This window comes from Salmo salar, chromosome ssa09 (assembly GCF_905237065.1).
Source record: "Salmo salar chromosome ssa09, Ssal_v3.1, whole genome shotgun sequence".
In the NCBI taxonomy this organism is placed as follows: domain Eukaryota; kingdom Metazoa; phylum Chordata; class Actinopteri; order Salmoniformes; family Salmonidae; genus Salmo; species Salmo salar.
The window spans coordinates 104,228,960-104,256,052 of record NC_059450.1 but is presented as its reverse complement, the minus strand read 5'-3'; the positions used below and the strand labels follow the sequence as shown (position 1 = coordinate 104,256,052).

The 27,093-nt window shown below is 42.9% G+C and overlaps 1 pseudogene; it reads right to left on the bottom strand.

Annotated features, from left to right (window-relative positions):
* On the bottom strand, positions 1 to 27,093 carry LOC106566259 (adenosine receptor A2a-like; annotated as a pseudogene).

Below are 27,093 nucleotides of genomic sequence, written 5' to 3'. Positions count from 1 at the left end.
AAACAGTATATGACAAAAATTGGAATACTGCATTGCAAAAGGGAAAGAATACATTTCAGAAACTTCACACTGACATACAGTAGTTTAATTAACTGCATAGTGGTTGACCAGCAATACCGGATATTGTATCATACAGTGTTGCACAGTCGTTGGGGTCATTATGGTTTTGGTCATAATCTGTCAGCATACAACAGGTGTTCGTTAGACCAGTCCATTCATTTATAATGTGATCAATCTTTCAATTTAGAAAGACCATTAGCCTACAGTAAAAAGCCTCAGAGGTGACGTATACAAAATATGTCCAGAAAAACAGCTATGTGAACAACAAATACAATCATTTGAAGAAAGAAAAAAGTTAAATGGCTGGAAGTAACTTAATACCAGTTTGTTGTTTCCTTTCCAGGCTAAGGAGTCTCCCTCCTAAAGAAAGAAATGCTATTTCTTCTCAGTGCAAGCATTTCCAAGATTTAGGTAAATCCTTTACAGGCGTAGGGAACATGCTTTATGTTTGGTCCCTCACTTCTCCCCCTTGTAGTTGATGACGTACGTTGGGGTATCAGTAACTTGTTCATCATGGGGATAACTATATCATGACACCTCAATGAGTTCTACTGAGTGGTTAGAGATGGTCTGTGAGGGGGACAGAGGCCTGACGTGCACAAATTAGATGTTCCCACTGTCACCTCCATCACCTCTGTTGTTCCCCCAAGGTTCTTAGTCTCAACCCCACTTTGGACCGCACATCCCATGATGCACTGCTTCCGCCTAAGCGACAGTGGGGCATCCCCTCTGTGGTATCCATTTTGGATGTAGCTGATTGGTGCAGGGTCTGACTGTGGTGCCGACCACTGACAGAAGGCAGAGGAAGCCACTTTCTCAGCTCTATGGATCCCTATGTGAGTCCTAGTGGGGTTGAGTTTGGGGCTGGGCTCCAAGGCATAACTGTTCACCATGGTGCCACATGATCCATCCACCATGCTGATGCGAGGGGCGGAGCGCATGGCACTAATGCTGCCGCCCACGCCTCTGTCACCACCATTCTCCTCCTGGTGGCCCAGCACGTGCTGGCGCAGGATCCTGCGGAAGGTGTGGCGGAACTCCCGGATGCGGTATGCGTAGATGAAGGGGTTGACCACGGAGTTGGCGTGGGACAGGAGGATGGCGATGTTCATCACCCATATGTGTGGGCGCCCACAGTCCTGGCAGAACAGGTTGAAGCAGTTGATGATGTGCAGGGGCAGCCAGCAGAAGGCGAACAGCCCCACGATGATGGCCAGAGACTTCGCCGCGTGGACCTCCTTCTGCAGGGTGGAGCGGGAAGAGGTGGACGACGAACTTGTCCGTGGGTGTACATGTGAGCCAGCTTCAGGTCCATCAGCCTCAGTTGGCGCCGCGCCGCCATGAAGATGCGGGCGTAGATGGCCAGCATGACCAGCAGAGGCACCAGCACACAGCCAAAGAAGTTGAAGTAGACCATGTAGTGCAGGGTCACCACACCCTCAAACAGGCACTCTGTCATGCCCACGGGGCATGAGCTGCTGTTGGTGGCAGTGGCACCCCTGTTCCAGCCCAGCATGGGCGTGAGGCCGATGCCCACAGAGAGAACCCAGCACACTGCGATGATGCTCTTCGCCCTCCCTGCCGTCACAAGGCTGTTATACCTAAAGATCACATGAAAACACAAGAGAGGAATTCAGACAGGTGCTTTATATTGTTACATGACAAACATTGACGTTCCCAGGATGAGAGAGTTCCTTTTTTCAAGCCCAGACAGCCTTTATACAGAGAATGTACCAGTATCTACTTATATGGGAAATGAGTCCATTGTTTGACAGACTCGACTAGCCCTGCCATACTAGGAGATGGAGCAGCGGATATCAGCTCATGTACAATATGTGGACTTAAGAAAGCATTTCCTGTGATTTAAGGAACATTGCACAAAAGCTTATCTACCCTCTGATGTAACCCTTGTTGGCTGTCCTTTGTTTGTGCCCCAGACATTACACAAATGAAAATCTGTGTTCTATGTAATATGCAGAATGAGATCAACCGATTTCTATATATTTTTTAAAATTAACCTTTATTTAACTAGGCAAGTCAGTTAAGAACAAATTCTTATTTAATAATATCACAAACCACTCAATATTGCGATACACCACAGTTATAGTAATTTAAGGCAAATATTCGCTCAGCATTAAAGGAAATATTAAGGAAATTAGTCAGTCAGTCTTAAAGCCAATAGTTGTAATGAACAGAATATCAAGCTGTTGTCAGGTCTTTCTGTCAGTTTTTTTTCCATTGGCCATGTCTAAACCAGAGTTCATAATGTAAAATCTCAAAGAGCAGCGCCACAGACACATGACCCAGTTGTTTGTGGTTAAGGGGTGGGTTGAGGAGTCCAGGAGGGCTTAGGCCTCTTTGACGGAGACCTCTGTGGACCAGGGTGGATCTAGAGCTCAGGATGTAATGAAAGCTCATTCATATCCACATACATGCAAATGCATACACATACACAGGCTGGGTCCCTAACCCTAACCTGCTATGACTTTAACACGAAGGCAATGCCTTCGCACGGGAGAATCAAAATTACAGTTGTGACTGTGACCACACGCTTGTAGTATGAGGCACGGTATTTCCCATGAGGCACCCTATTTCACTCCAGTTTCACTCTTTAAGAAAGGGGAGATATGCAAGTTGAACATTTTGGTTGTTGTTGCCAAGTTTTCGGGTTGAGTTGTTTGGTTGTAGTCTGCAGGAAATATCCATTCACAAAAGTTTTGAGAATGACACAAATATTAATTTTCACAAAGTCTGCTGCCTCAGTTTGTATGATGGCAATTTGCATATACTCCAGAATGTTATGAAGAGTGATCAGATGAATTGCAATTAATTGCAAAGTCCTACTTTGCCATGCAAATGAACTGAATCCCCAAAAACATTTCCACTGCATTTCAGCCCTGCCACAAAACGACCAGCTGACATCATGTCAGTGATTCTCTCGTTAACACAGGTGTGAGTGTTGACGAGGACAAGGCTGGAGATCACTCTGTCATGCTGATTGAGTTCGAATAACAGACTGGAAGTTTCAAAAGGAGGGTGGTGCTTGGAATCATTGTTCTTCCTCTGTCAACCATGGTTAGCTGCAAGGAAACACGTGCCGTCATCATTGCTTTGCACAAAAGGTCTTTACAGGCAAGGATATTGCTGCCAGTAAGATTGTACCTAAATCAACCATTTATCGGATCATCAAGAACTTCAAGGAGAGCGGTTCAATTGTTGTGAATAAGGCTTCAGGTCGCCCAAGAAAGTCCAGCAAGCGCCAGGACCGTCTCCTAAAGTTGATTCAGCTGCGGGATCGGGCACCACCAGTACAGAGCTTGCTCAGGAATGGCAGCAGGCAGGTGTGAGTGCATCTGCACGCACAGTGAGGCGAAAAACTTTTTGGAGGATGGCCTGGTGTCAAGAAGGGCAGCAAAGAAGCCACTTCTCTCCAGGAAATACATCAGGGACAGACTGATATTCTGCAAAAGGTACAGGGATTGGACTGCTGAGGACTGGGGTAAAGTCATTTTCTCTGATGAATACACCCTTTCCGATTGTTTGGGGCATCCGGATGAAAGCTTGTCCGGAGAAGACAAGGTGAGCGCTACCATCAGTCCTGTGTCATGCCAACAGTAAAGCATCCTGAGACCATTCATGTGTGGGGTTGCTTCTCAGCCAAGGGAGTGGGCTCACTCACAATTTTGCCTAAGAACACAGCCATGAATAAAGAATGGTACCAACACATCCTCCGAGAGCAACTTCTCCCTACCATCCAGGAACAGTTTGTGATAAACAATGCCTTTTCCAGCATGATGGAGCACCTTGCCATAAGGCAAAAGTGATAACTAAGTGGCTCGGGGAACAAAACATCGATATTTTGGGTCCATGGTCAGGAAACTCCCCAGACCTTATTCCTATTGAGAAGTTGTGGCCAATCCTCAAGAGGCGGGTGGACAAACAAAAACCCACAAATTCTTACAAACTCCAAGCATTGATTATGCAAGAATGGGCTGCCATCAGTCAGGATGTGGCCCAGAAGTGAATTGACAGCATGCCAGGGTGGATTGCAGAGGTCTTGAAAAAAGAAGGGTCAACACTGCAAATATTGACTCTTTGCATCAACTTCATGTAATTGTCAATAAAAGTCTGACACTTATGAAATGCTTGTAACTATACTTCAGTATTCCATAGTAACATCTGACAAAAATATCTAAAGACACTGAGCCAGCAAACTTTGTGGAAATTAATATTTGTGTCATTCTCAACTTTTGGCCATGACTGTATATTCAAAGTTACATATTTGTCCCTTATGCAAACTTGAGTGCCTTATTAACATTAACATTAAAATAGCATACTGAAATAGCTATCTAGACATTTATTGCAGGCCATTTGTTGCAGTTAAACATTACATACAACACTAAACTAGCTATCTACAGATTTATTGCTGTGGTTTGTTGAAGTTAATGTTCATAATGACTGGTGTTGAGCAGATAGCAACCTGGGTTATCTATTTAATTATTTTATTATATACACAATACCAGTCAAAGGTTTGGACACACCTACTCATTCAAGGGTTTTTCTTTATTTTACTATTTTCTACATTGTAGAATAAAAGTGAAGACGTCAAATCTATGAAATAACACAAATGGAACAATGTACTATCCAAAACAATTCTTCAGCAAATATATTTTATATTTGAGATTATTCAAAGTAGCCACCCTTTGCCTTGATGACAGCTTTGCACACTCTTGGCATTCTCTCAACCAGCTTCATGAGGTAATCACCTGGAATGCATTTGAATTACCAGGTGTGCCTTGTAAAAAGTTAATTTGTGGAATTTCTTTCCTTCTTAATGCGTTTCAGCCAATCAGTTGTGTTGTGACAATGTAGGGGTGGTATACAGAAGATAGCCCTATTTGGTAAAAGACCAAGTCCATATTATGGCAAGAACAGCTCAAATAAGCAAAGAGAAACGACAGTCCATCATTACTTTAAGACATTAAGGTCAGTCAATCCGGAAAATGTAAAGTGCAGTCACAAAATGCGCTATGATGAAACTGGCTCTCATGAAGACCGCCACAGGAAAGTAAGACCCAGTTACCTTTGCTGCAGAGGATAAGTTCATTGGAGTTACCAACCTCAGAAATTGCCCACCAAATAAATGCTTCACAGAGTTCAAGTAACAGACACATCTCAACATCAACTTTTCAGAGGAGAATTCGTGAATCAGGCCTTCATGGTCGAATTGCTGCAAAGAAACAACTACTAAAGAACACCAATAAGAAGATGATACTTGCTCTTGGGCAAAGAAACACGAGCAATGGACATTAGATCGGTAGAAATCTGTCCTTTAGTCGGATGAGTCCAAATTTGAGATTTTTGGTTCCAACCGCCATGTTCCCACCGTGAAGCATGGAGGAGGAGGTGTGATGATGTGGGGGTGCTTTGCTGGTGACACTGTAAGTGATTTATTTAGAATTCAAGGCACACTTGACCAGCACAGCTACCACAACATTCTGCAGCGATATACCATCCCATCTGGTTTGCGCTTAGTGGGACTATCATTTGTTTTTGTGTCTTCCCCAAGTTCCTCCCCAAATCCTTTTGCAATCGAGTCTTTAAAGGCAGCAAAGAAGGGTTCTGTAAGTCATTAGGCCAGCATCCTGGAGTCGCCTTTTCACTGTTGATGTTGAGAACGGTGTTTTGTGGGTACTATTTAATGAAGCTGCCAGTTGAGGACTTGTGAGGCATCCGTTTCTCAAACTAGACACTCTAATGTATTTGTCCTCTTGCTCAGTTGTGCCCCCAGGGCCTCCCACTCCTCTTTCTATTCTGGTTAGAGCCAGTTTACGCTGTTCTGTGAAGGGAGTAGTTTTTTAAAATATTTTTTATTTTATTTCACCTTTATTTAACCAGGTAAGCTAGTTGAGAACAAGTTCTCATTTACAACTGCATCCTGGCCAAGATAAAGCAAAGCAAAGCAGTGCGACACAAACAACAACACAGAGTTACACATGGAATAAACAAGCGTACAGTCAATAACACAATAGAAAAAAAGTATATGTACAGTGTGTGCAAATGGCGTGAGGAGGTAGGCAATAAATAGGCCATAGTAGCGAAATAATTACAATTTAGCAGATTAACACTGGAGTGATAAATGAGCAGATGATGTGCAAGTAGAGATAATGGTGTGCAAAAGAGCAGAAAAGTAAATAAAAACAATATGGGGATGAGGTAGGTAGATTGGGTGGGCTATTTACAGATGGACTATGTACAGCTGCAGCGATCATTTAGCTGCTCAGATAGCTGATGTTTAAAGTTAGTGAGGGAAATATAAGTCTCCAACTTCAGCCATTTTTGCAATTTGTTCCAGTCACTGGCAGCAGAGAACTGGAAGGAAAGGTGGCCAAAGGAGGTGTTGGCTTTGGGGATGACCAGTGAGATATACCTGCTGGAGCGCATGCTACGGGTGGGTGTTGTTATCGTGACCAGTGAGCTGAGATAAGGCGGACCTTTACCTAGCATAGACTTATAGATGACCTGGAGCCAGTGGGTCTTGCGACGAATATGTAACGAGGGCCAGCCGACTAGAGCATACAGGTCTCAGTGGTGGGTGATATAAGGGGCTTTGGTAACAAAACGAATGGCACTGTGATAGACTGCATCCAGTTTTCTGAGTAGAGTATTGGAAGCTATTTTGTAAATGACATCGCCAAAGTCGAGGATCGGTAGGATAGTCAGTTTTACTAGGGTAAGTTTGGCGGCGTGAGTGAAGGAGGCTTTGTCGCCGAAATAGAAAGCCGATTCTAGATTTGATTTTGGATTGGAGATGTTTAACCTGTTGGGGCTAGGGGGCAGTATTTGCACGGCCGGATAAAAAACGTACCCGATTTAAACTGGTTACTACTCTTGCCCAGAAACGAGAATATGCATATAATCGATTTGGATAGAAAACACTCTAAAGTTTCTAAAACTGTTTGAATGGTGTCTGTGAGTATAACAGAACTCATATGGCAGACCAAAACCTGAGAAGATTCCATACAGGAAGTGCCCTGTCTGACAATTTGTTCTCCTTCTGTGGCATCTCTATCGAAAATACAGCATCTCTGCTGTAACGTGACATTTTCTAAGGCTTCCATTGGCTCTCAGAAGGCGCCAGAAAGTGTGATGGGGTGTCTGCAGTCTCTGGGCTAAGTACAGGAGCTCTGTTTGTGAGTGGTCAGGCTGAGAACAGTGACACTGGAGATGCGCGTTCATGACAATTCTCAATTTTTTTCTTTCAGCCTTTGAATGAATACAATGTCACCCGGGTGGAATATTATCGCTATTTTACGAGAAAAATCGCATAAAAATTGATTTTAAACAGCGTTTGACATGCTTCGAAGTACGGTAATGGAATATTTTGCATTTTTTTGTCACGAAATGCGCTCGCGTGTCACCCTTCGGATACTGACCTGAACGCACGAACAAAACGGAGCTATTTGAATATAACTATGGATTATTTGGAACCAAAACAACATTTGTTGTTGAAGTAGAAGTCCTGGGAGTGCATTCTGATGAAGAACAGCAAAGGTAATACAATTTTTCTTATAGTAAATCTGATGGGTGTCAAATTAGCTTGCTGTGATGGCCGGGCTATGTACTCAGAATATTGCAAAATGTGCTTTCGCTGAAAAGCTATTTTAAAATCTGACACAGCGATTGCATAAAGGAGTTCTGTATCTATAATTCTTAAAGTAATTGTTATGTATTTTGTGAACGTTATTCATTAGTAATTTAGTAAATTCACCGGAAGGTTTCGGTGGGTATGCTAGTTCTGAACATCACATGCTAATGTAAAAAGCTGGTTTTTGATATAAATTTGAACTTGATTGAACAAAACATGCATGTATTGTATAACATAATGTCCTAGGAGTGTCATCTGATGAAGATCATCAAAGGTTAGTGCTGCATTTAGCTGTGGTTTTGGTTTTTGTGACATATATGCTTGCTTTGAAAATGGCTGTGTGATTATTTTTGGTAGGGTACTCTCCTGACATAATCTAATGTTTTGCTTTCGCTGTAAAGCCTTTTGAAATCGGACAATGTGGTTAGATTAACGAGAGTTATCTTTCAAATGGTGTAAAATAGTCCTATGTTTGAGAACTTTGAATTATGACATTTTGTGGTTTTAAATTTGGCGCTCTGATTTGTCGCTGGCTGTTGAATAGTGTGGGACGATTTTTTCCCACGTACCCTAGAGAGGTTAATATGAGTCTGGAAGGAGAGTTTACAGTCTAGCCAGACACCTAGGTATTTGTAGTTGTCCACATATTCTAGGTCAGAACCGTCCAGGGTAGTGATGCTAGTTGGGCGGGCGGGTGCGGGCAGCGAACGGTTGAAAAGCATGCATTTGGTTTTACTAGCGTTTAAGAGCAGTTGGAGGCCACGGAAGGAGTGTTGTATGGCATTGAAGCACGTTTGGAGGTTAGTTAACACAGTGTTCAAAGAAGGGCCAGATGTATACAGAATGGTGTGGTCTGCGAGAGGTGGATCAGGGAATCACCCGAAGCGAGAGCGACATCATTGATATATACAGAGAAAAGAATCGGCCCGAGAATTGAACCCTGTGGTACCCCCATAGAGACTGCCAGAGGTCCGGACAACAGGCCCTCCAATTTGACACACTGAACTCTGTCTGCGAAGTAGTTGGTGAACCAGGCGAGGCAGTCATTTGAGAAACCAAGGCTGTTGAGTCTGCCGATAAGAATACGGTGATTGACAGAGTCGAAAGTCTTGGCCAGGTCGATGAAGACGGCTGCACAGTACTGTCTTTTATCGATGGCGGTTATGATATCATTTAGTACCTTGAGCGTGGTTGATGTGCACCTGTGACCAGCTCGGAAACCGGATTGCACAGCGGAGAAGATACGGTGGGATTTGAAATGGACAGTGATCTGTTTATTAACTTGGCTTTCGAAGACTTTAGAGCAGCAGGGCAGGATGGCTATAGGTCTATAACAGTTTGGGTCTAGAGTGTCACCCCTTTGAAGAGGAGGATGACCGCGGCAGCTTTCCAATCTTTAGGGATCTCAGATGATACAAAAGAGAGGAATAGTACACAGCGTTGTACGAGATCTTCAGTTTCTTGGCAATTTCTCGCATGGAATAGCTTTTCTTTTCTCAGAACAAGAATAGACTGATGAGTTTCAGAAGAAAGTTCTTTGTTTCTGGCCATTTTGAGCCTGTCATCAAACCCACAAATGCTGATGCTCCAGATACTCAACTAGTCTAAAGAAGGCCAGTTGTATTGCTTCTTTAATCATTTTCAGCTGTGCTAACATAATTGCAAAAAGGGTTTTCTAATGATCAATTAGCCTTTTAAAATGATAAAATTGGATTAGCTAACACAACGTGCCATTGGAACACAGGAGTGATGGCTGCTGATAATGGGCCTCTGTACACCTATGTAAGTATTCCATAAAAAAATCAGCCATTTCCAGCTACAATAGTCATTTACCACATTAACAATGTTTACACTGTATTTCTGATCAATTTTATGTTTTTCTAATGGACAAAAAATTCGATTTTCTTTAAAAACCAAGGACATTTCTAAGTGACCCCAAACTTTTGAACGGTAGTGTACAGCTGAAATTGCACCCCTAGGAAGCTTGTTTAGCTCAAAGATGCTCTCTATAGCTGTATTCGCAGGCCTATGGGGAAATTCAGGTGTGTTAGCTCTGACAAAGTTCCTAGTCTAGAGTTGAACTTTTCCTGTAGTTGAGCAAAAGAGGCAAATGTATCATCAAATAATAATTGGGATAGTGAGGAGAGGCCCAGTGAATGTCAGATGCCAAAAGCCCCATCATTTAAAGATGGATGAAATAAAATGTTCTGATTGATTGGGCCTGATAGAGAAACGCCTCGGAGGCTAAAGGCTAAACGGAACTGATTCCAAATTTTAAGAGATTGCTTTACAATTGGGTTGACACACCTTTTGCCTAGGGACACTGGGAGAGATGAGCACAACACAGAAGATAGTGCAGCAGGTTTACACGATTCAGACTCCATCTGGACCCAGAGGGGTCTTGGGCCAGAAGGATCAGTCTGTCACCAGTACAAAAGGGCTCTGAAATTTGCAGCCCAATAGTATGTCTGAAAATTTGGTAGAGCTAAACCACCCAATGCCTTAGGCTTCTGTAAATGTTTTCTACCAATCCGCGGTACCTTGCCATCCCAAATAAAATACATGAATGTTTGATCCAGTGAATTAAAAAAGATTTTGGAATAAAAATGGGTTAACATTGAAATAAACATTTGGGCAACACATTCATTTTAATGGCATTAATCCTTCCAATAAGAGAAATAGGTAGATTTCCAAAAAGTAAATGATTGTTTCAAACTGTCTGCTAGAGCAACAATGTTTTCCTTAAACAAATTTGAATATTTCCTTGTTACTTTAACTCCCAAGTAGGTGAACTGATCCAGAACAATCCTAAACTGAAAGCTTGTAAAAGAGCACTTAAAAGCAGCCATATTTACAGGAAAAGGCTCTCTTGCCTAGATTCAGCTTGTACCCTGAGATTGATCTAAACTTTTTAAGAATAGATAAGGCATGTGGTAATGAGGTATCAGGGTTGGAGATAAACAAAAGGAGGTCGTCAGCATATAGCGAGACTTTCTGCTCTAAGCCCGTTCTGATTATACCGTGAATGGCATCATTAGAGCGCAGTGCAACAGCGAGGGGCTCAATTGCCAAAACAAACAACAAGGGGGGAGAGTGGACAACCCTGTCTGGATCCGCGGTGCAAGGCAAAATAGTCAGAGGACAAGTTGTTAGTCCATACCAAAGCCATGGGAGAAAAATAAATAATCTTTATCCATGCAATGAATTTGGGGCCAAAGCCAAATCTATGAAGGGCATTTGTTAGCTAGTCCCACTCAACGCAGTCAAAAGCTTTTTCCACATCAAGCGAGACCACCACCTCCAGGTCCCCCCAATGCTGGGGAGTAAAGTATATTCATAATGCGTCTAATATTGAAAAACAAATGCCTATTTCTCATAAAGCCAGTCTGGTCAGAGTGTATTACTTGGTGTAGCAAACCTTCCATAAGGATGGCTAAGAGCTTGGCTAGGATTCCATTCCAGGGGTCTTTGTTTTTCTTTAATGGTAATGAAATTGAAGCCTAATAAAGACTAGGCTTTGATGTATTAAGGCACTCTGCAAATAATCGAGAAAGGAATGGGCAAAGCAGACCGGAAAACATCCTGTAAAATTCGGTTGGAAAACCTTGCGGACCCGGTGATTTACCACTTTTCATTGCGGACACAGCTGTTGCAATCTCCTCAGGTGTAAATTCTTCTTCTAAACAGTCATAGGAGTCTGTATCAATTGAAAGCATATTCAGACCATTAAGGAATGAATCAGTCAGCAAAGGGTCTTGAGGAGATTCAGAGGTGTCTAGCGCAGAGTAAAATTGTTAGAATTGATCATTGATCTCTTTATGTATAACTGTGGTAGCACCAGACAGGGTCCTTATTTGTGGGATTAAACAGGAGGCCTTAGATTTACGGATCTGATGTGCAAGGAGTTTACTGGCCTTGTCGCCTTGTTCATACACTCTGTAAGAGTAATTGTTCAGCTTGTCTGGTAGAAACCTCATTAAATTCAGATTGGAGTAGCTGGCGTTCTTTAGGTAGATCAGAGGAAGGATCTATAGCATACTTCTCATCCAATGTAGCTATGGCTTCGCTCAGGTCTCGAAGCCGCTGAGAGCGAGCTTTGTTTTTGTTGGCGGTATGAGAAATAATTTGGCCACATAGGTATGCTTTGAGAGACTCCCATATGGTAGAGCAGGACATACTTGACGTTGAATTAATTTCTAGGAATAAGGTGATTTCAGAAGAAATTAAATAGACAAACTCCTTATCTGAGAGTAAAATGGGGTTAAGACGCCATTGATAACACATAGGACGTTGCTGGAGAATCTCTAGCTCAAGCACTAATGGTGAATGGTCAGAATTAACAATACTCTCATAAGTACAACTCTGAAAGTTAGGCAGAAGTTTTTTGTCCAAAAAGAAGTAATCAATGCGGGAGTATGTTTGATGAACATTAGAAAAAAAGGAATACTGTCTATCTGTAGGGTGTAGGAAATTCCAGGCCTCACACAGCATATTTCTGAAGAAAAGATAGGGCACATTTAGATGGGACTGTAGTTCTTCTTGAGGACTGGGGACATTGTACAGTTGAAATCACCCCCTAAAATTAATGATATGCCTGCCGGCCCAACCCTCCCTAACACGGACGACGCTGGGCCAATTGTGCGCTGCACCATGGGCCTCCCGGTCGCAGCTGGCTGAGACAGAGCCTGAACTCGAACCCAGAATCTCTGGTGGCACAGCTGGCACTGCGATGCAGTTCCTTAGTCCACTGCGCCACCCGGGAGGCCTGTAGTCTGGCTTTTTATTGCGGTTTTGGAGCAGTGGCTTCTTCCTTTCTGAGCGGCATTTCAGGTTATGTCAATATAGGACTCATTTTACTGTGGATATAGATACTTTTGTACCTGTTTCCTTCAGCATCTTCACAAGGTCCTTTGCTGTTGTTCTGGGATTGATTTGCACTTTTCGCACCAAAGTACGTTCATCTCTAGGAGACAGAACACTTCTCCTTCCTGAGCGGTATGACGGCTGCGTGGTCCCATGGTGTTTATACTTGCGTACTATTGTTTGTACAGATGAACGTTTTACCTTCAGGCGTTTGGAAATTGCTCCCAAGGATGAACCAGACTTGTGGAGGTCTACAATTTATTTTCTGAGGTCTTGGCTGATTTCTTTTGATTTTCCCATGATGTCAAGCAGAGGCACTGAGTTTGAAGCTCCTAAAGCCATGACATCATTTTCTGGAATTTCTTATTTCTATTATTCCTTATTTCTATTACAGCATATTGGATGACTGTCATTCATATTCCATTCACCCAGTTCAATGTAACATCGATAGGTTCAGGCTAAATGATACTCTACATGATAGAGTATCATATCGATACATGATACTTTAAATCTGTCGTTCTGTCCCTGAACAAGGCAGTTAACCCACTGTTCCTAGGCCGTCATTGTAAATAAGAATGTGTTCTTAACTGACTTGCCTAGTTAAATAAAAGGTTAAATAAAAAATAAAATAAATACTCAAATTTTCTCTATATCATGAGATTGCTACAACCTAGCCTATGAATGAAGGTTTACAACGTAGGTCAAGAGAAAAATTTGAGGTGACAGACAGTGACACATTCGATACCGCCTTGCACACTCTTGCCTGCATCTATCTTATCTAGGGTGTAAACAGTTGCAAACGATAGTTTCCATTGAACAAATTCAGATATGTTTATCCCTGTTTCGTTTGCTTCCATTTAAGAAAGGTTTTTCAACAGAATCGGTGGAATAAATACACCCCTGATCACAGTTCACTTTCATAGCAGCCACGTTGTATTTCTTCTCGCATCTATGCACTCTCCCCCCTCACTCTCCCCCTCTCAGTTTACCTTGACTTAAAAGAGTTCCAGTGTTGTGTCAGATAGTCAAAGCCATCTAGCTAACATAGCATCCCTCTGTTTGAGCAGGCTAAACTAGCTAGCTGCCTTTGCTAGCTAAGTAAGTGAACATTACATTTTACATTTTAGTCATTTAGCAGACACTCTTATCCAGAGCGACTTACAGTAGTGAATACATACATTTCAATTTCATTTCATGCATTTTTTTAACGTTTTTTTGTACTGGCCCCCATGGGAATCGAACCCACAACCCTGGCGTTGCACACACCATGCTCTACCAACTGAGCCACAGGGAAGGCTATGATAGTGAAAAAAGAGAAAATCTCTCTCTTGCTTCTCCTTCCTTTTTAAGAAAATAATTTGTTAAACTGTTCAACTACTCGCCACATTTTATGCACTACAGCGCTAGCTAGCTGTAGCTTATGCTTCAGTAATAGATTAATTCTCTGATCCTTTGATTGGGTGGACAACATGTTAGTTCCTATTGCAAGAGCTCTGATAGGTTGGAGGACGTCCTTCGGAAGTTGTCATAATTACTATGTAAGTCTATGGATGGGGTGAAAACTAAGAGCGTCCTAGTTTTTTTTTATATTATATTTTTATATTGACGTCATTATACACAGAGGAGGATGGAAGCTAGCTGTCCCCCGTCTACACCATGGTGCTAACCTACAGAGTGTTGTTGAGGGTACTGTAGACCTTCATTGCAAAACATTGTGTTTTAATCAATTAATTGGTGATGTGAATATATTTTTTTCATGTTTTACAATATGTATTTTTATGAAATTCACTGAGGATGGTCCTCCCCTTCCTCCTCTGAGGAGCCTCCACTGATCTGTGTAGTAATATTATTTGTATCTCAGAGAGCCATTTGCATTGCCAGTTATAGCCTAATGTTAGCTACCTAGCTAACACGGAACCTACACTACATTACCAAAAGTATGTGGGTACCTGCTCGTCAAACATCTTATTCCAAAATCTTGGGCATTAATATGGAGTTGCCCCCCCTTTGCTGCAATAACAGCCTCCACTCTTCTGGGAAGGCTTTCCACTAGAACATTGCTGCGGGGACTTGCTTCCATTCAGCCACAAGAGCATTAGTGAGGTCGGGCACTGATGTTGGGCAATTAGGCCTAGCTCGCAGTCGGCGTTCCAATTCATCCCAAAGGTGTTCGATGGGATTGAGGTCAAGGCTCTGTGCAGGCCAGTCAAGTTCTTCCACACCCGATCTCGACAAACCATTTCTGTATGGAAATCGCTTTGTGAACGGGGGCATTGTCATGCTGAAACAGGAAAGGGCCTTCCCCAAACTGTTGCCACAAAGTTGGAAGCACAGAATCATCTAGAATGTAATTGTATACTGTAGAGTTAAGATTTCCCTTCACTGGAACTAAAGGGCCAAGCCCGAACCATGAAAAAAACAGCCCCAGACCATCTGGCAAACCCAGATGAGTTAGTTGGACTGCCAGATTTGTGGCCTACCACAAGTTTTAAGTTCCTCGGCGTACATATCACGGACAAACTGAAATGGTCCACCCACAACTGACTTGTTGGAAAGGTGGCATCCTATGATGGTGCCACGTTGAAAGTTACTGAGCTCTTCAGTAAGGAAATTCCACTAACAATGTTTGTCTATGGATATTTCATGGCTGTGTGCCTGATTTTATACACCTGTTAGCAACGGGTGGCTAAAATAGCCGAATCAACTTATTTGAAGGGGTGTCCACATACTTTTGTAAATATAGTGTAGTTGGTTAGCTTTAGCTAGCTGCAGATTCATACTACAGCATTTCATGCATTGTGGCTAGCTAAGACAATCCATTTGTACTATATGCGTTAGGACAGTGGTTCCCAAACTTTTTATAGTCCCGTACCCCTTCAAATATTCAACCTCCAGCTGCATACCCCCTCTCGCACCAGGGTCAGCGCACTTTCAAATGTTGTTTTTTGCCATCATTGTAAGCCTGCCACATACGATACATTTATTAAACATAAGAATGAGTGTGTTTTTGTCACAACCTGGCTCGTGGGAATGGACAAAGCGCTCTTATAGGACAAAGGCACAAATAATAATATAATAATAATCAATCATTTTGCTCTTTATTTCACCATCTTACATATAAAACCTTATTCGTTCATCAAAAATGGTGAATAACTCACCACAGGTTAATGAGAAGGGTGTGCTTGAAAGGATGCTCATAACTCTGCAATGTTGGGTTGTATTGGAGAGAGTCTCAGTCTTAAATCATTTTCCACACAGTCTGTGCCTGTATTTAGTTTTCATGCTAGTGAGGGCCGAGAATCCCCTCTCACATAGGTATGTGGTTACAAAGAGCATCAGTGTCTTAACAGCTGGATTTGCCAAGGCAGGATACTCTGAGTGCAGCCCATCCAGAAATCTGGCAGTGGTTTCTGATTAAATTCAATTTTCACAGAAACGCTTGTGGCAATTTCGATGAGGCTCTCTTGTTCAGATATCGGTAAGTGGACTGGAGGCAGAGCATGAAAGGGATAACAAATCCAGTTGTTTGTGTCATCCGTTTGGGGAAAGTACCTGCATAATTGTGCACCCAACTCACTCAGGTGCTTCGATATCACATTTGACATTTTCCGTAAGCTTGAGTTCATTTGCACACAATAAATTATACAATGATAGAAAGACCTGTGTGTTGTCCTTGTTAATGAAGACAGACAAGAGCTCCAACTTCTTAATCATAGCCTCAATTTTGTCCCGCGCATTGAAGATAGTTGCGGAGAGTCCTTGTAATCCTAGATTCAGATCATTCCGGCAAGAAAAAACATCACCCAGATAGGCCAGTCGTGTGAGAAACTCATCATCATGCAAGCGGTCAGATAAGACATTAAAGAAAACATTAAGCTCGTCTCTCAATTAAAAAAACGTGTCAATACTTTGCCCCTTGATAACCAACGCACTTCTGTATGTTGTAAAAGCTTTACATGGTCACTGCCCATATCATTACATAGTGCAGAAAATACACAAGAGTTCAGGGGCCTTGCTTTAACAAAGTTAACCATTTTCACTGTAGTGTCCATAACATCTTTCAAGCTGTCAGGCATTCCCTTGGCAGCAAGAGCCTCTCGATGGATGCTGCAGTGTACTCAAGGGGTGTCGGGAGCAACTGCTTACACGCTCCCCTATGTCTCTCTGTCATGGCTTTTGCGCCATCAGTACAGATACCAAAACATCTTGACCACCAAAGTCCATTTGATGTCACAAAGTTGTCCAGTACTTTAAAAATATCCTCTCCTGTTGTCCTGGTTTCCAGTGGTTTGCAGAAGAGGATGTCTTCCTTAATTGACCCCCCATAAACGTAACGGACATATACCAGGAGCTGTGCCAGGCCCGCCACGTCTGTTGACTCATCTGTAACGCATAGAATTGACTGGCTTGTATGCGAAGCAGTAATTGTTTCAAAACATCTCCCGCCATGTCACTGATGCGTCATGAAACAGTGTTGTTTGGTAAAGATATTGTCTGTATAGTTTCTTTGGCCTTTTCCCCCAGCATTCTCCCAGCCATTTCCGTGGCAGCAGGAAGAATGAAGTCCTCCACAATAGCACGGGCTTGCCTGTCCTAGCCACTCGGTAGCTCACCATATAAGATGCTTCTAGCCTTTCTTATTAATGGTATCTGTTGCTTTTATACATGTCTTACTACTCGAAAGTCTTAATTCTCGCTCCAAAAACTCCTGTGGCTTTTTTTTCAAATTGGCATGTTTTTGATTTCAAAATGTCTGCGCAAGAGTGAAGGTTTCATTGAGTTGTGAGATAGTACTTTGCACATATAACACACTGTGGCTGAGGAAAGGCACTACTCCCAATATAAGTGAACCCCAAATGAATGTAGTTCTCATCATATTTGCACCTCTTCGATGGTTCAACGTCCCTGTCTGTTGTTCGGTGCTTTCCCGGGTAAGGGGGCAGTAGCTCCTCAGCTGCATCAGATTCACAACTATCAGTGTCCATACCAGCTGGGCTAACAACAAATGTAGAATTACTGATGCTAGCATTGGATTTTCTCGTGGAAGCAGAACAACTTGTGTCGTCAACAGGTGCAGGTGTAGTACTGCTGGTAGTAGCAGTACTACCAGTAGAGCTGGTATATGTCTATGGACGTGGGCCTTACTTTTCTTTAACCATTTATCAATTTTCGAGCAAACGGAATGAGCAGCAGCTACGTTTGGCTACATACGGACCGTTAATAGAATTCCTGCGAGAGAGTAACGGTTAATGTGATTGGAAGTTAATTATTTGACTAGGCTACCTGTATTTGACATTGTGATGTTATTTCACTGAACACTAGATGGTTTGATTTTATTTTTGGCAGTGAAACTGTCACGCCCTGATCTGTTTCACCTGTCCTTGTGATTGTCTCCACCCCTCCAGGTGTCGCTTGTTTTCCCCAGTATATTTATCCCTGTGTTTCCTGTCTCTCTGTGCCAGTTTGTCTTGTATGTTTCCAAGTCAAGCAGCGTTTTTTCCCGTTCTACTGCTTTTGCATTTCTCCTTTTTCTAGTCCTCCCGGTTTTGACCCTTGCCTGTTTCTGGACTTTGTACCCGCCTGCCTGACCATTCTGCCTGCCTTGACCATGAGGCTGTCTGCCACTCTGTACCTCCTGGACTCTGATCTGGTTTTGACCTTTTGCCTGTCCAAGACCATTCTCTTGGATTAATAAACATTGTAAGACTGCAACCATCTGCCTCCTGTGTCTGCATTTGGGTCTCGCCTTGTGTCATGATAGAAACGAGGCTACCCAGGCGAATAAAAAAAAAAACACCCAAATGTATAGCCCCATTGGAAAATATACTGCTCAAAAAAATAAAGGGAACACTTAAACAACACATCCTAGATCTGAATGAAAGAAATAATCTTATTAAATACTTTTTTCTTTACATAGTTGAATGTGCTGAGAACAAAATCACACAAAAATAATCAATGGAAATCCAATTTATCAACCCATGGAGGTCTGGATTTGGAGTCACACTCAAAATTAAAGTGGAAAACCACACTACAGGCTGATCCAAGTTTGATGTAATGTCCTTAAAACAAGTCAAAATGAGGCTCAGTAGTGTGTGTGGCCTCCACGTGCCTGTATGACCTCCCTACAACGCCTGGGCATGCTCCTGATGAGGTGGCGGATGGTCTCCTGAGGGATCTCCTCCCAGACCTGGACTAAAGCATCCGCCAACTCCTGGACAATCTGTGGTGCAACGTGGCGTTGGTGGATGGAGCGAGACATGATGTCCCAGATGTGCTCAATTGGATTCAGGTCTGGGGAACGGGCGGGCCAGTCCATAGCATCAATGCCTTCCTCTTGCAGGAACTGCTGACACACTCCAGCCACATGAGGTCTAGCATTGTCTTGCATTAGGAGGAACCCAGGGCCAACCGCACCAGCATATGGTCTCACAAGGGGTCTGAGGAACTCATCTCGGTACCTAATGGCAGTCAGGCTACCTCTGGCGAGCACATGGAGGGCTGTGCGGCCCCCCAAAGAAATGCCACCCCACACCATGACTGACCCACCGCCAAACCGGTCATGCTGGAGGATGTTGCAGGCAGCAGAACGTTCTCCACGGCATCTCCAGACTCTGTCACGTCTGTCACGTGCTCAGTGTGAACCTGCTTTCATCTGTGAAGAGCACAGGACGCCAGTGGCGAATTTGCCAATCTTGGTGTTCTCTGGCAAATGCCAAACGTCCTGCACGGTGTTGGGCTATAAGCACAACCCCCACCTGTGGACGTCGGGCTCTCATACCACCCTCATGGAGTCTGTTTCTGACCGTTTGAGCAGACACATGCACATTTGTGGCCTGCTGGAGGTCATTTTGCAGGGCTCTGGCAGTGCTTCTCCTGCTCCTCCTTGCACAAAGGCGGAGGTAGCGGTCCTGCTGCTGGGTTGTTGCCCTCCTACGGCCTCCTCCACGTCTCCTGATGTACTGGCCTGTCTCCTGGTAGGGCCTCCATGCTCTGGACACTATGCTGACAGACACAGCAAACCTTCTTGCCACAGCTCGCATTGATGTGCCATCCTGGATGAGCTGCACTACCTGAGCCACTTGTGTGGGTTGTAGACTCCGTCTCATGCTACCACTAGAGTGAAAGCACCACCAGCATTCAAAAGTGACCAAAACATCAGCCAGGAAGCATAGGAACTGAGAAGTGGTCTGTGGTCCCCACCTGCAGAACCACTCCTTTATTGGGGGTGTCTTGCTAATTGCCTATAATTTCCACCTGTTGTCTATTCCATTTGCACAACAGCATGTGAAATGTATTGTCAATCAATGTTGCTTCCTAAGTGGACAGTTTGATTTCACAGACGTGTGATTGACTTGGAGTTACATTGTGTTGTTTAAGTGTTCCCTTTATTTTTTTGAGCAGTGTATAAATGGACTGTATAAATGTGAAACACATTTTTATTTGGCTTACCCCGATGGCATTACGTGTACCCCTGGTGGTACACATACCCCAGTTTGGGAATATATGCATTAGGATAATGGTTCAATATCTTGCTACATGTCTAAACAAAAGACTCCACATAATTACATGACCCATCATGTTTGCCAGGTATGTCTGGGTGTGATTACAACTATCAATTGTATTTCATGAACATGTGTCATGTCTAGACAATAGTGACAGATTCACTTAGCTAGATGTGGCTGGGGGTGGTTATAGCATTTATTTCGCATGGCACATCATTTTAGATGAGTGTGTCTCGGTAAGCATCATCTAATATTGATCAAATATGTGACCGCCATCCTGAAGCATTTTACCCAGTCATGCCACCTGAAAAACTTCACTGTTCCCTTCTGCTACAGTCACAGTATAGAATAGATGAGGTACTTGGGACATTCAACAAACAACACATTAAAAATACATTTAGACATAACAAATAAAGACAACAGTTAATTGTAAAGATTATCAACTAATCTAACCCTACTTGACAACCACGCAAATATTATTCATTCCTCACAGACAAATTATTTAATTTACCAGGATGATAATGATCAAAGCCTTTCGTCCTTTTAATCCTTCCAACAGCACACACACGCTAACCCAATGAAGCCTGTGGAGACATTTATCTCTGTCTGTCCTACGGTGGGGAGATTAGCCCTAATAGAATAACCCTGCTATAATTCAATGTGTTTTCATACACAAATGCATTGTGCTGTGCACATCACTTATATCACAGCCAAGATCTAACGGGCCAGAGGACCTGCCTTTGATGTTCTGTAAATAAAACAACATATCAAGCATAGATGATACCTGTTTATGTTTGATAGTTGGTATACTATATTTGATAGTAAGACCAGGAGCAGTGTCACCACCATGCTCAGCCCTGTCCCCAGTCCCTTCCCTCTCCTCCCTGCTAAGGTCATCACCTGAGAGGTCTCTTGATGGCAATGTAGCGGTCCACAGCGATGGCCAGCAGGCTGAAGATGGAGCTCTGAGTGAGCACCAGCACGAAGCAGGCAATGAACAGGCAGCCGTGGAAGTTGGCGCAGAAGCCCGTGCTGATGGTGATGGCGAAGGGGATGGCCAGCATGCCCACAGCGATGTCTGCCACTGCCAGGGACACCACAAAGTAGTTGGTGATGCTCTGCAGGGTGCTGTTGAGGCACACGGCCCAGCAGACCAGCACATTACCAGTCACGGCCAGGCAGGCGATCACCAGCTCCAGGACGATGTAGACCAGGGAGGCATTGTCCAACATGGTGGGGCTGGGGGCAAGTTGAAGGTCACAGCCAGAGTCTGAGTCAGGTAGCAGGGAAGGGGCCTCTCCCTCTCTACACGCATCGCTACACGTGCAGACTCTGGTCTTCCACCAGGGACCGTCTGTTTGATGATTAGCAGGCCCAACCACCAGTAACAACTTCCTGTTTCTATAGCCGTTGCCCAGAAATGGTGCCACTACCAACCACAGAGCAAATGAAGAAGTAATTCAAGGTTCACTCTACTGTCACGCTACAGAAGGTTGTTTGGTTCTCTCCTTCTTCCAATCCTTCTGTCCAATCGTGTTCTCTGTTGCTAACCTCAGGGGCTGGACACTACACACTGGGAGGGGCCGTTGCCAACCGTTGCCAACCAACTGTCACATGAAGATCAGTATCCTGCAGTGAGAAAGAGAGAGTCATGTTTACTGTTCATTTCTGATTGTTTATTTCACTTTTGTTTATTATCTATTAACATATGTTTCCCATGCCAATAAAGTCCCTTGAATTGAATTGAGAGAGAGCGAGAAAACAATCTCATTACTAGTCCCTGTACAAACAGGCTGCTGGTCAACCAGCATACACCAGGTCACAAAAGCAATTTGTCTCCCAAAGCCAGCAGCTCTGTTTCCCACACAGATCAAAGCACAGTCCAATAATACAGCTTTTATTTTAGGACAGCATTCCCCCCAAAAAAGGTCACACATCATCAGACCCCGTCATGCTTTTCTCTCCAATCAAGAACCAAGAATTACGCCAATGAGCGTAGCTATGTGAATTGTAGCGACACAGCTAGTACTATTATTGGAACAGATATTTAGAGCAGTGTTTCTATTGTAATCATTAACATGGCTGTTCCTATTCTAGTCAAGGTGTTGTCTTTTTCTCCAAAGCATTTCCATATTCAGCCAGGTTCTCCTATATCTAATGCAGTTGTTGGAAACTGTCTCTCCTGTTGCCAATACAAACCCCTGAGCAAGAGAGATTGAAATGGGAGCTAGTCTATTGAGTTTACTGGGTTTCACAAGCCCAGGGGAGCGAAGTAGAGACAGAGACATACCATTCCTATGCCAGTTATTAATCAGCCTCACTTCAAAAGCCCTATAGTTTTGTACGAGTATACACCTCTGGATATGTATACATGGATCAAATCAAATTGTATTCGTCACATGCTTTGTAAACAACAGGTGCAACAGTGAAATGCTTACTTACGGGTCCTTTTCCAATAATGCAGAGAGAAAGGTAAAGATGGATACTAGCTATTACCTGAAAGTTCAGTATCATGACAGAAAGTGTAGACAGAGGGAAACTATGACGTAGCGTAAGATTAAGCATTCTCAATGTGAAAACACTGCTGTTCGCTTACTGATAATATACAGGGGGCAGTTTTCTTCTTCTATTTATAGTAAGTAGCTAGTTGTTATCAGGCCTGACGGAACCCTCTTGGCTATCAAGTTTAGACAGAGATTAGACAGCATACCTCAAAAAATGTGCCTTCAATCAGGGAGACAATGTGACTGCTCTTTTATCCTGGTCCAGTGGGTCTGTAACCCTGAACCTCTCTCTCTCACCCCACATCCCCAGAGCCCCTATGGAGTGAGATAAGGACAGTGGAATCTAGGGAGGGGAGGCAAAGGGTTGTAGTAGGAGGGCTCGTCCGGGAAATAATTTCTCTGGAGTAGGTTAATGGGCAGACAGACAGGCAGATAAATTGTGTTGTCATTGCTGATGTGAAAGGGATCTGACTTCTGTCACGAAGTAGTGGTAAAAGAAAATAGGTGGGTAAACTCTGATTGCCTGTCGATAAGAAAAAAGTAAAGCTCACTTTACTTTAAATGCATTTTCCTCAAAAGGTGGGTAAACTTTTAGGCAGAAAAATGACGTGGGTAAACTAGAGGTGGGTAGCTGCAGCCCAATATGGCAACCGGAGTATGGGCAAGTGGGTGTGTCGAAAGCGCTCTGCTATAGACAGTTTTGATCACGCTGTTTTTTTTCTTTCTTACCACGCAACTACCATACGATATTTCACCGTTAGTTTTACAGAAATAATGGTATATGTTCAGTTATTAAAACTGATGGTAAAAGTACTGATGATGGGTGTAATGTTGCTTGTATGTGTTGTATGTGTGTGCTTACGTTGACCGTCACCCTGATATTGGCTACTAGGTAGCTACAGTGAGGGAAAAAAGTATTTGATCCCCTGCTGATTTTGTATGTTTGCCCACTGACAAAGAAATGAGCAGTCTATAATTTGAATAGTAGGTTTATTTGAACAGTGAGACAGAATAACAACAAAAATATCCAGAAAACGCATGTCAAAAATGTTAAATTGATTTGCATTTTAATGAGGGAAATAAGTATTTGACCCCCTCAATCAGAAAGATTTCTGGCTCCCAGGTGTCTTTTATACAGGTAACGAGCTGAGATTAGGAGCACACTCTTAAAGGGAGTGCTCCTAATCTCAGCTTGTTACCTGTATAAAAGACACCTGTACACAGAAGCAATCAATCAATCAGATTCCAAACTCTCCACCATGGCCAAGACCAAAGAGCTCTCCAAGGATGTCAGGGGACAAGATTGTAGACCTACACAAGGCTGGAATGGGCTACAAGACCATCGCCGAAGCAGCTTGGTGAGAAGGTGACAACAGTTGGTGCGATTATTCGCAAATGGAAGGAACACAAAAGAACTGTCAATTTCCCTCGGCCTGGGGCTCCATGCAAGATCTCACCTCGTGGAGTTGCAATGATCATGAGAACGGTGAGGAATCAGCCCAGAACTACACGGGAGGATCTTGTCAATGATCTCAAGGCAGCTGGGACCATAGTCACCAAGAAAACAATTGGTAACACACTACGCCGTGAAGGACTGAAATCCTGCAGCGCCCGCAAGGTCCCCCCTGCTCAAGAAAGCACATATACATGCCCATCTGAAGTTTGCCAATGAACATCTGAATGATTCAGAGGACAACTGGGTGAAAGTGTTGTGGTCAGATGAGACCAAAATGGAGCTCTTTGACATCAACTCAACTCGCCGTGTTTGGAGGAGGAGGAATGCTGCCTATGACCCCAAGAACACCATCCCCACCGTCAAACATGGAGGTAGAAAGATTATGCTTTGGGGGTGTTTTTCTGCTAAATAAATATCAACTAAAAATGGTGTGGTACGAACTCATTGGTGGGACTCGGGTTTGTGCAGATTCCCGGATTATGCGACGTTCAGAATGAGACTGTAGAGGAAATTGATTAATTAGCGACTGTTGTAAAATCGATATTCTGATATTCTTTGAGTTAATTTGGGAAATAGAAACTCAATAAAAACAATTTTCCCATGGTGCCCCAGGTTAATGAGTTAATAATTGCCTGATTCATTTAATCACGCAATTCTAAATCGTTAATCATTCATTGAGCAGCAGTCGTCACATTAACCCGATACAACGTCACGAAAATGGCAAGACTTGAAAATGGCTGTCTAGCAATGATCAACAACCATCTTGACAGAGCTTGAATTTTTGTTTAAAGAATAATGTGCAAATATTGTACAATCCATGTGTGCAAAGTTCTTAGAGACTTAACCCGAAAGACTCACAGCTGTAATCTCTGCCAGAGATAATTCTAACATCTATTGACTGCATTTGATTTTCAATATATTTGCAAATAAAAAAATAATTAAAAAAACATGTTTTCACATTATCATTATTGTGTATTGTGTGTAGACGGGTAAGATTTTTAGAAATGTATTTTTATTTAATACATTTTGGAATAAGTCACGGCATATGAATACTTTCTGAAGGCACTGTAGATGCTTATCAATATGAGTTATTTCTTGTGTAAGCTGCTATCATAGTTTAAATTAAATCATGGGAGGGACAAGTATGGCCACGTTAGCTACCACTGGCGTTTACCCTCCAATACACCACTGATGACATTTCAGTGACGTCATTTCAGTAGCTGTGACAACATGGTAGTTTCAACTACAATGATACATCATAACATGGACTCTTCACGCTGATATACACTGACTGTGCTCTTTGTATGACAGGCTGACCAGTTGAATCCAGGTGAATCCTAACTGGAAGGTTTACATTACACTGAGTGTAAAAAACATTAAGAACACCTGCTCTTTCCATGACACAGACTGACCAGGTAAATCCACGTGGAAACATATGATCCCTTATTGAGGTCCCCTGTTAAATCCACTTCAAATCAGTGTAGATGAAGGGGAGGATACAGGTTAAAGGAATATTTTTAAGCCTTGAGACATGGCTTGTGTATGTGTGCCATTAAGAGACTGAATGGGCAAGAAAAAAAGATTTAATGCTGCTGGGTTTTTCACGCTCAACAGTTTCCTGTGTGTATCAAGAATGGTTTACCACCCAAAGGACATCCAGCCAACTTGACACAACTGTGGGAAGCATTGGAGTCAACATGGGCCAGCATTCCTGTGGAACGCTTTCGGCACCTTGTAGGGTCCACGCCCCAACGAATTGAGGCTGTTCTGAGGGCGAAAGGGGGTGCAACTCAATATTAGGAAGGTGTTCCTAATGTCACTCAGTGCATGTCCATTTATCTTGTTTGTATGTTTGTACGTGTGAGCCAATGAGTCAGTGTAAAATGTCTGCGGTGTGTGTGTGTGTGTGTGTGTGTGTGTGTGTGTGTGTGTGTGTAGTGCCTTGAAGGAAGAGATAAGCACGTGCACATCCTTTGGAAAGACTGTATTGCAGGCCTGTCAATCAAAGCACCAGTTAGGCACCACAGAGGAGAGTGAAAACAAATGGCAGGACTGTTGCTGTTGGCCGTACAACTATATGAAATGCTGATGAAAGGGGAATTGGAGCTTGACTACATCTATGTCCTGAAGTGCAGACACAGATAGCAATAGAGACATAAACACAGCTCAAAGCCAAGCAAAAGATGCAAGGGTAATTTATGGGTCCCTGCTATACGGGATCCATGGGAAGGGTTAAGGTTAACGGCTGGAGCTGGCCCTGCCAAAACAAGTGACCAATGGGCGTCTGTACTATATCAAGGTGATAAGTATGATAGACATTCTCAGTAGAAAGTTTCCCAATATATTAACATGATCAACCTGTTTTAATATTAGTAGATGACAAGGTTGGGCTCAATTCCATTTCAGCTCAGTCAATTCAAGAAGACTGCAAAGAGTAGGACTCTAGTAGTACTATTGTAGTACTATTGTAGTAATTGAGTTATGAAGCTTATTGTAGCCAATTTTCTTAGTTACATTTTTGTTTACTATGATTTGAATGTAATGGGGAGGGAACAAGTTCATTAAATAACCAAACCCATTGCGTATAAAAAACGATATTAAAAGGACACAAAAATACACTCAGAACTTTTCACAATTTAGACACTTGTTTCACACAAATTACCTAAGAGCCACTTTGAGATTGGGGATATTTGCCTCTTGACAACAAATAGTTCTTCTTATTACTCTTTAAAAAAATAGAATAAAAACAATACTTGCTCTTTTGTCTTGCCATATTAGATGACATCCACTGACGCAAATGCACAACATATTGTCAAGCCTTCTCTCCATAGGCTACATGCGTCCTCATATTCTTCACATAATCCGTTCTTCTTCAAAAGTTGGAAGTTTGTCTAGGAATTATATATTGTAAAAAAATTAAATATGACTTAATTAAAAACGTGTACATTAGAAACAAAATATCTCCTCTTGAGATGCGCTCAGAAGTTGCGACAGGATAACGCAGTAGCATGCGCTCTCATCCATGCGCGCCGTTCTGAAGACAAACGCATATCACCCGTT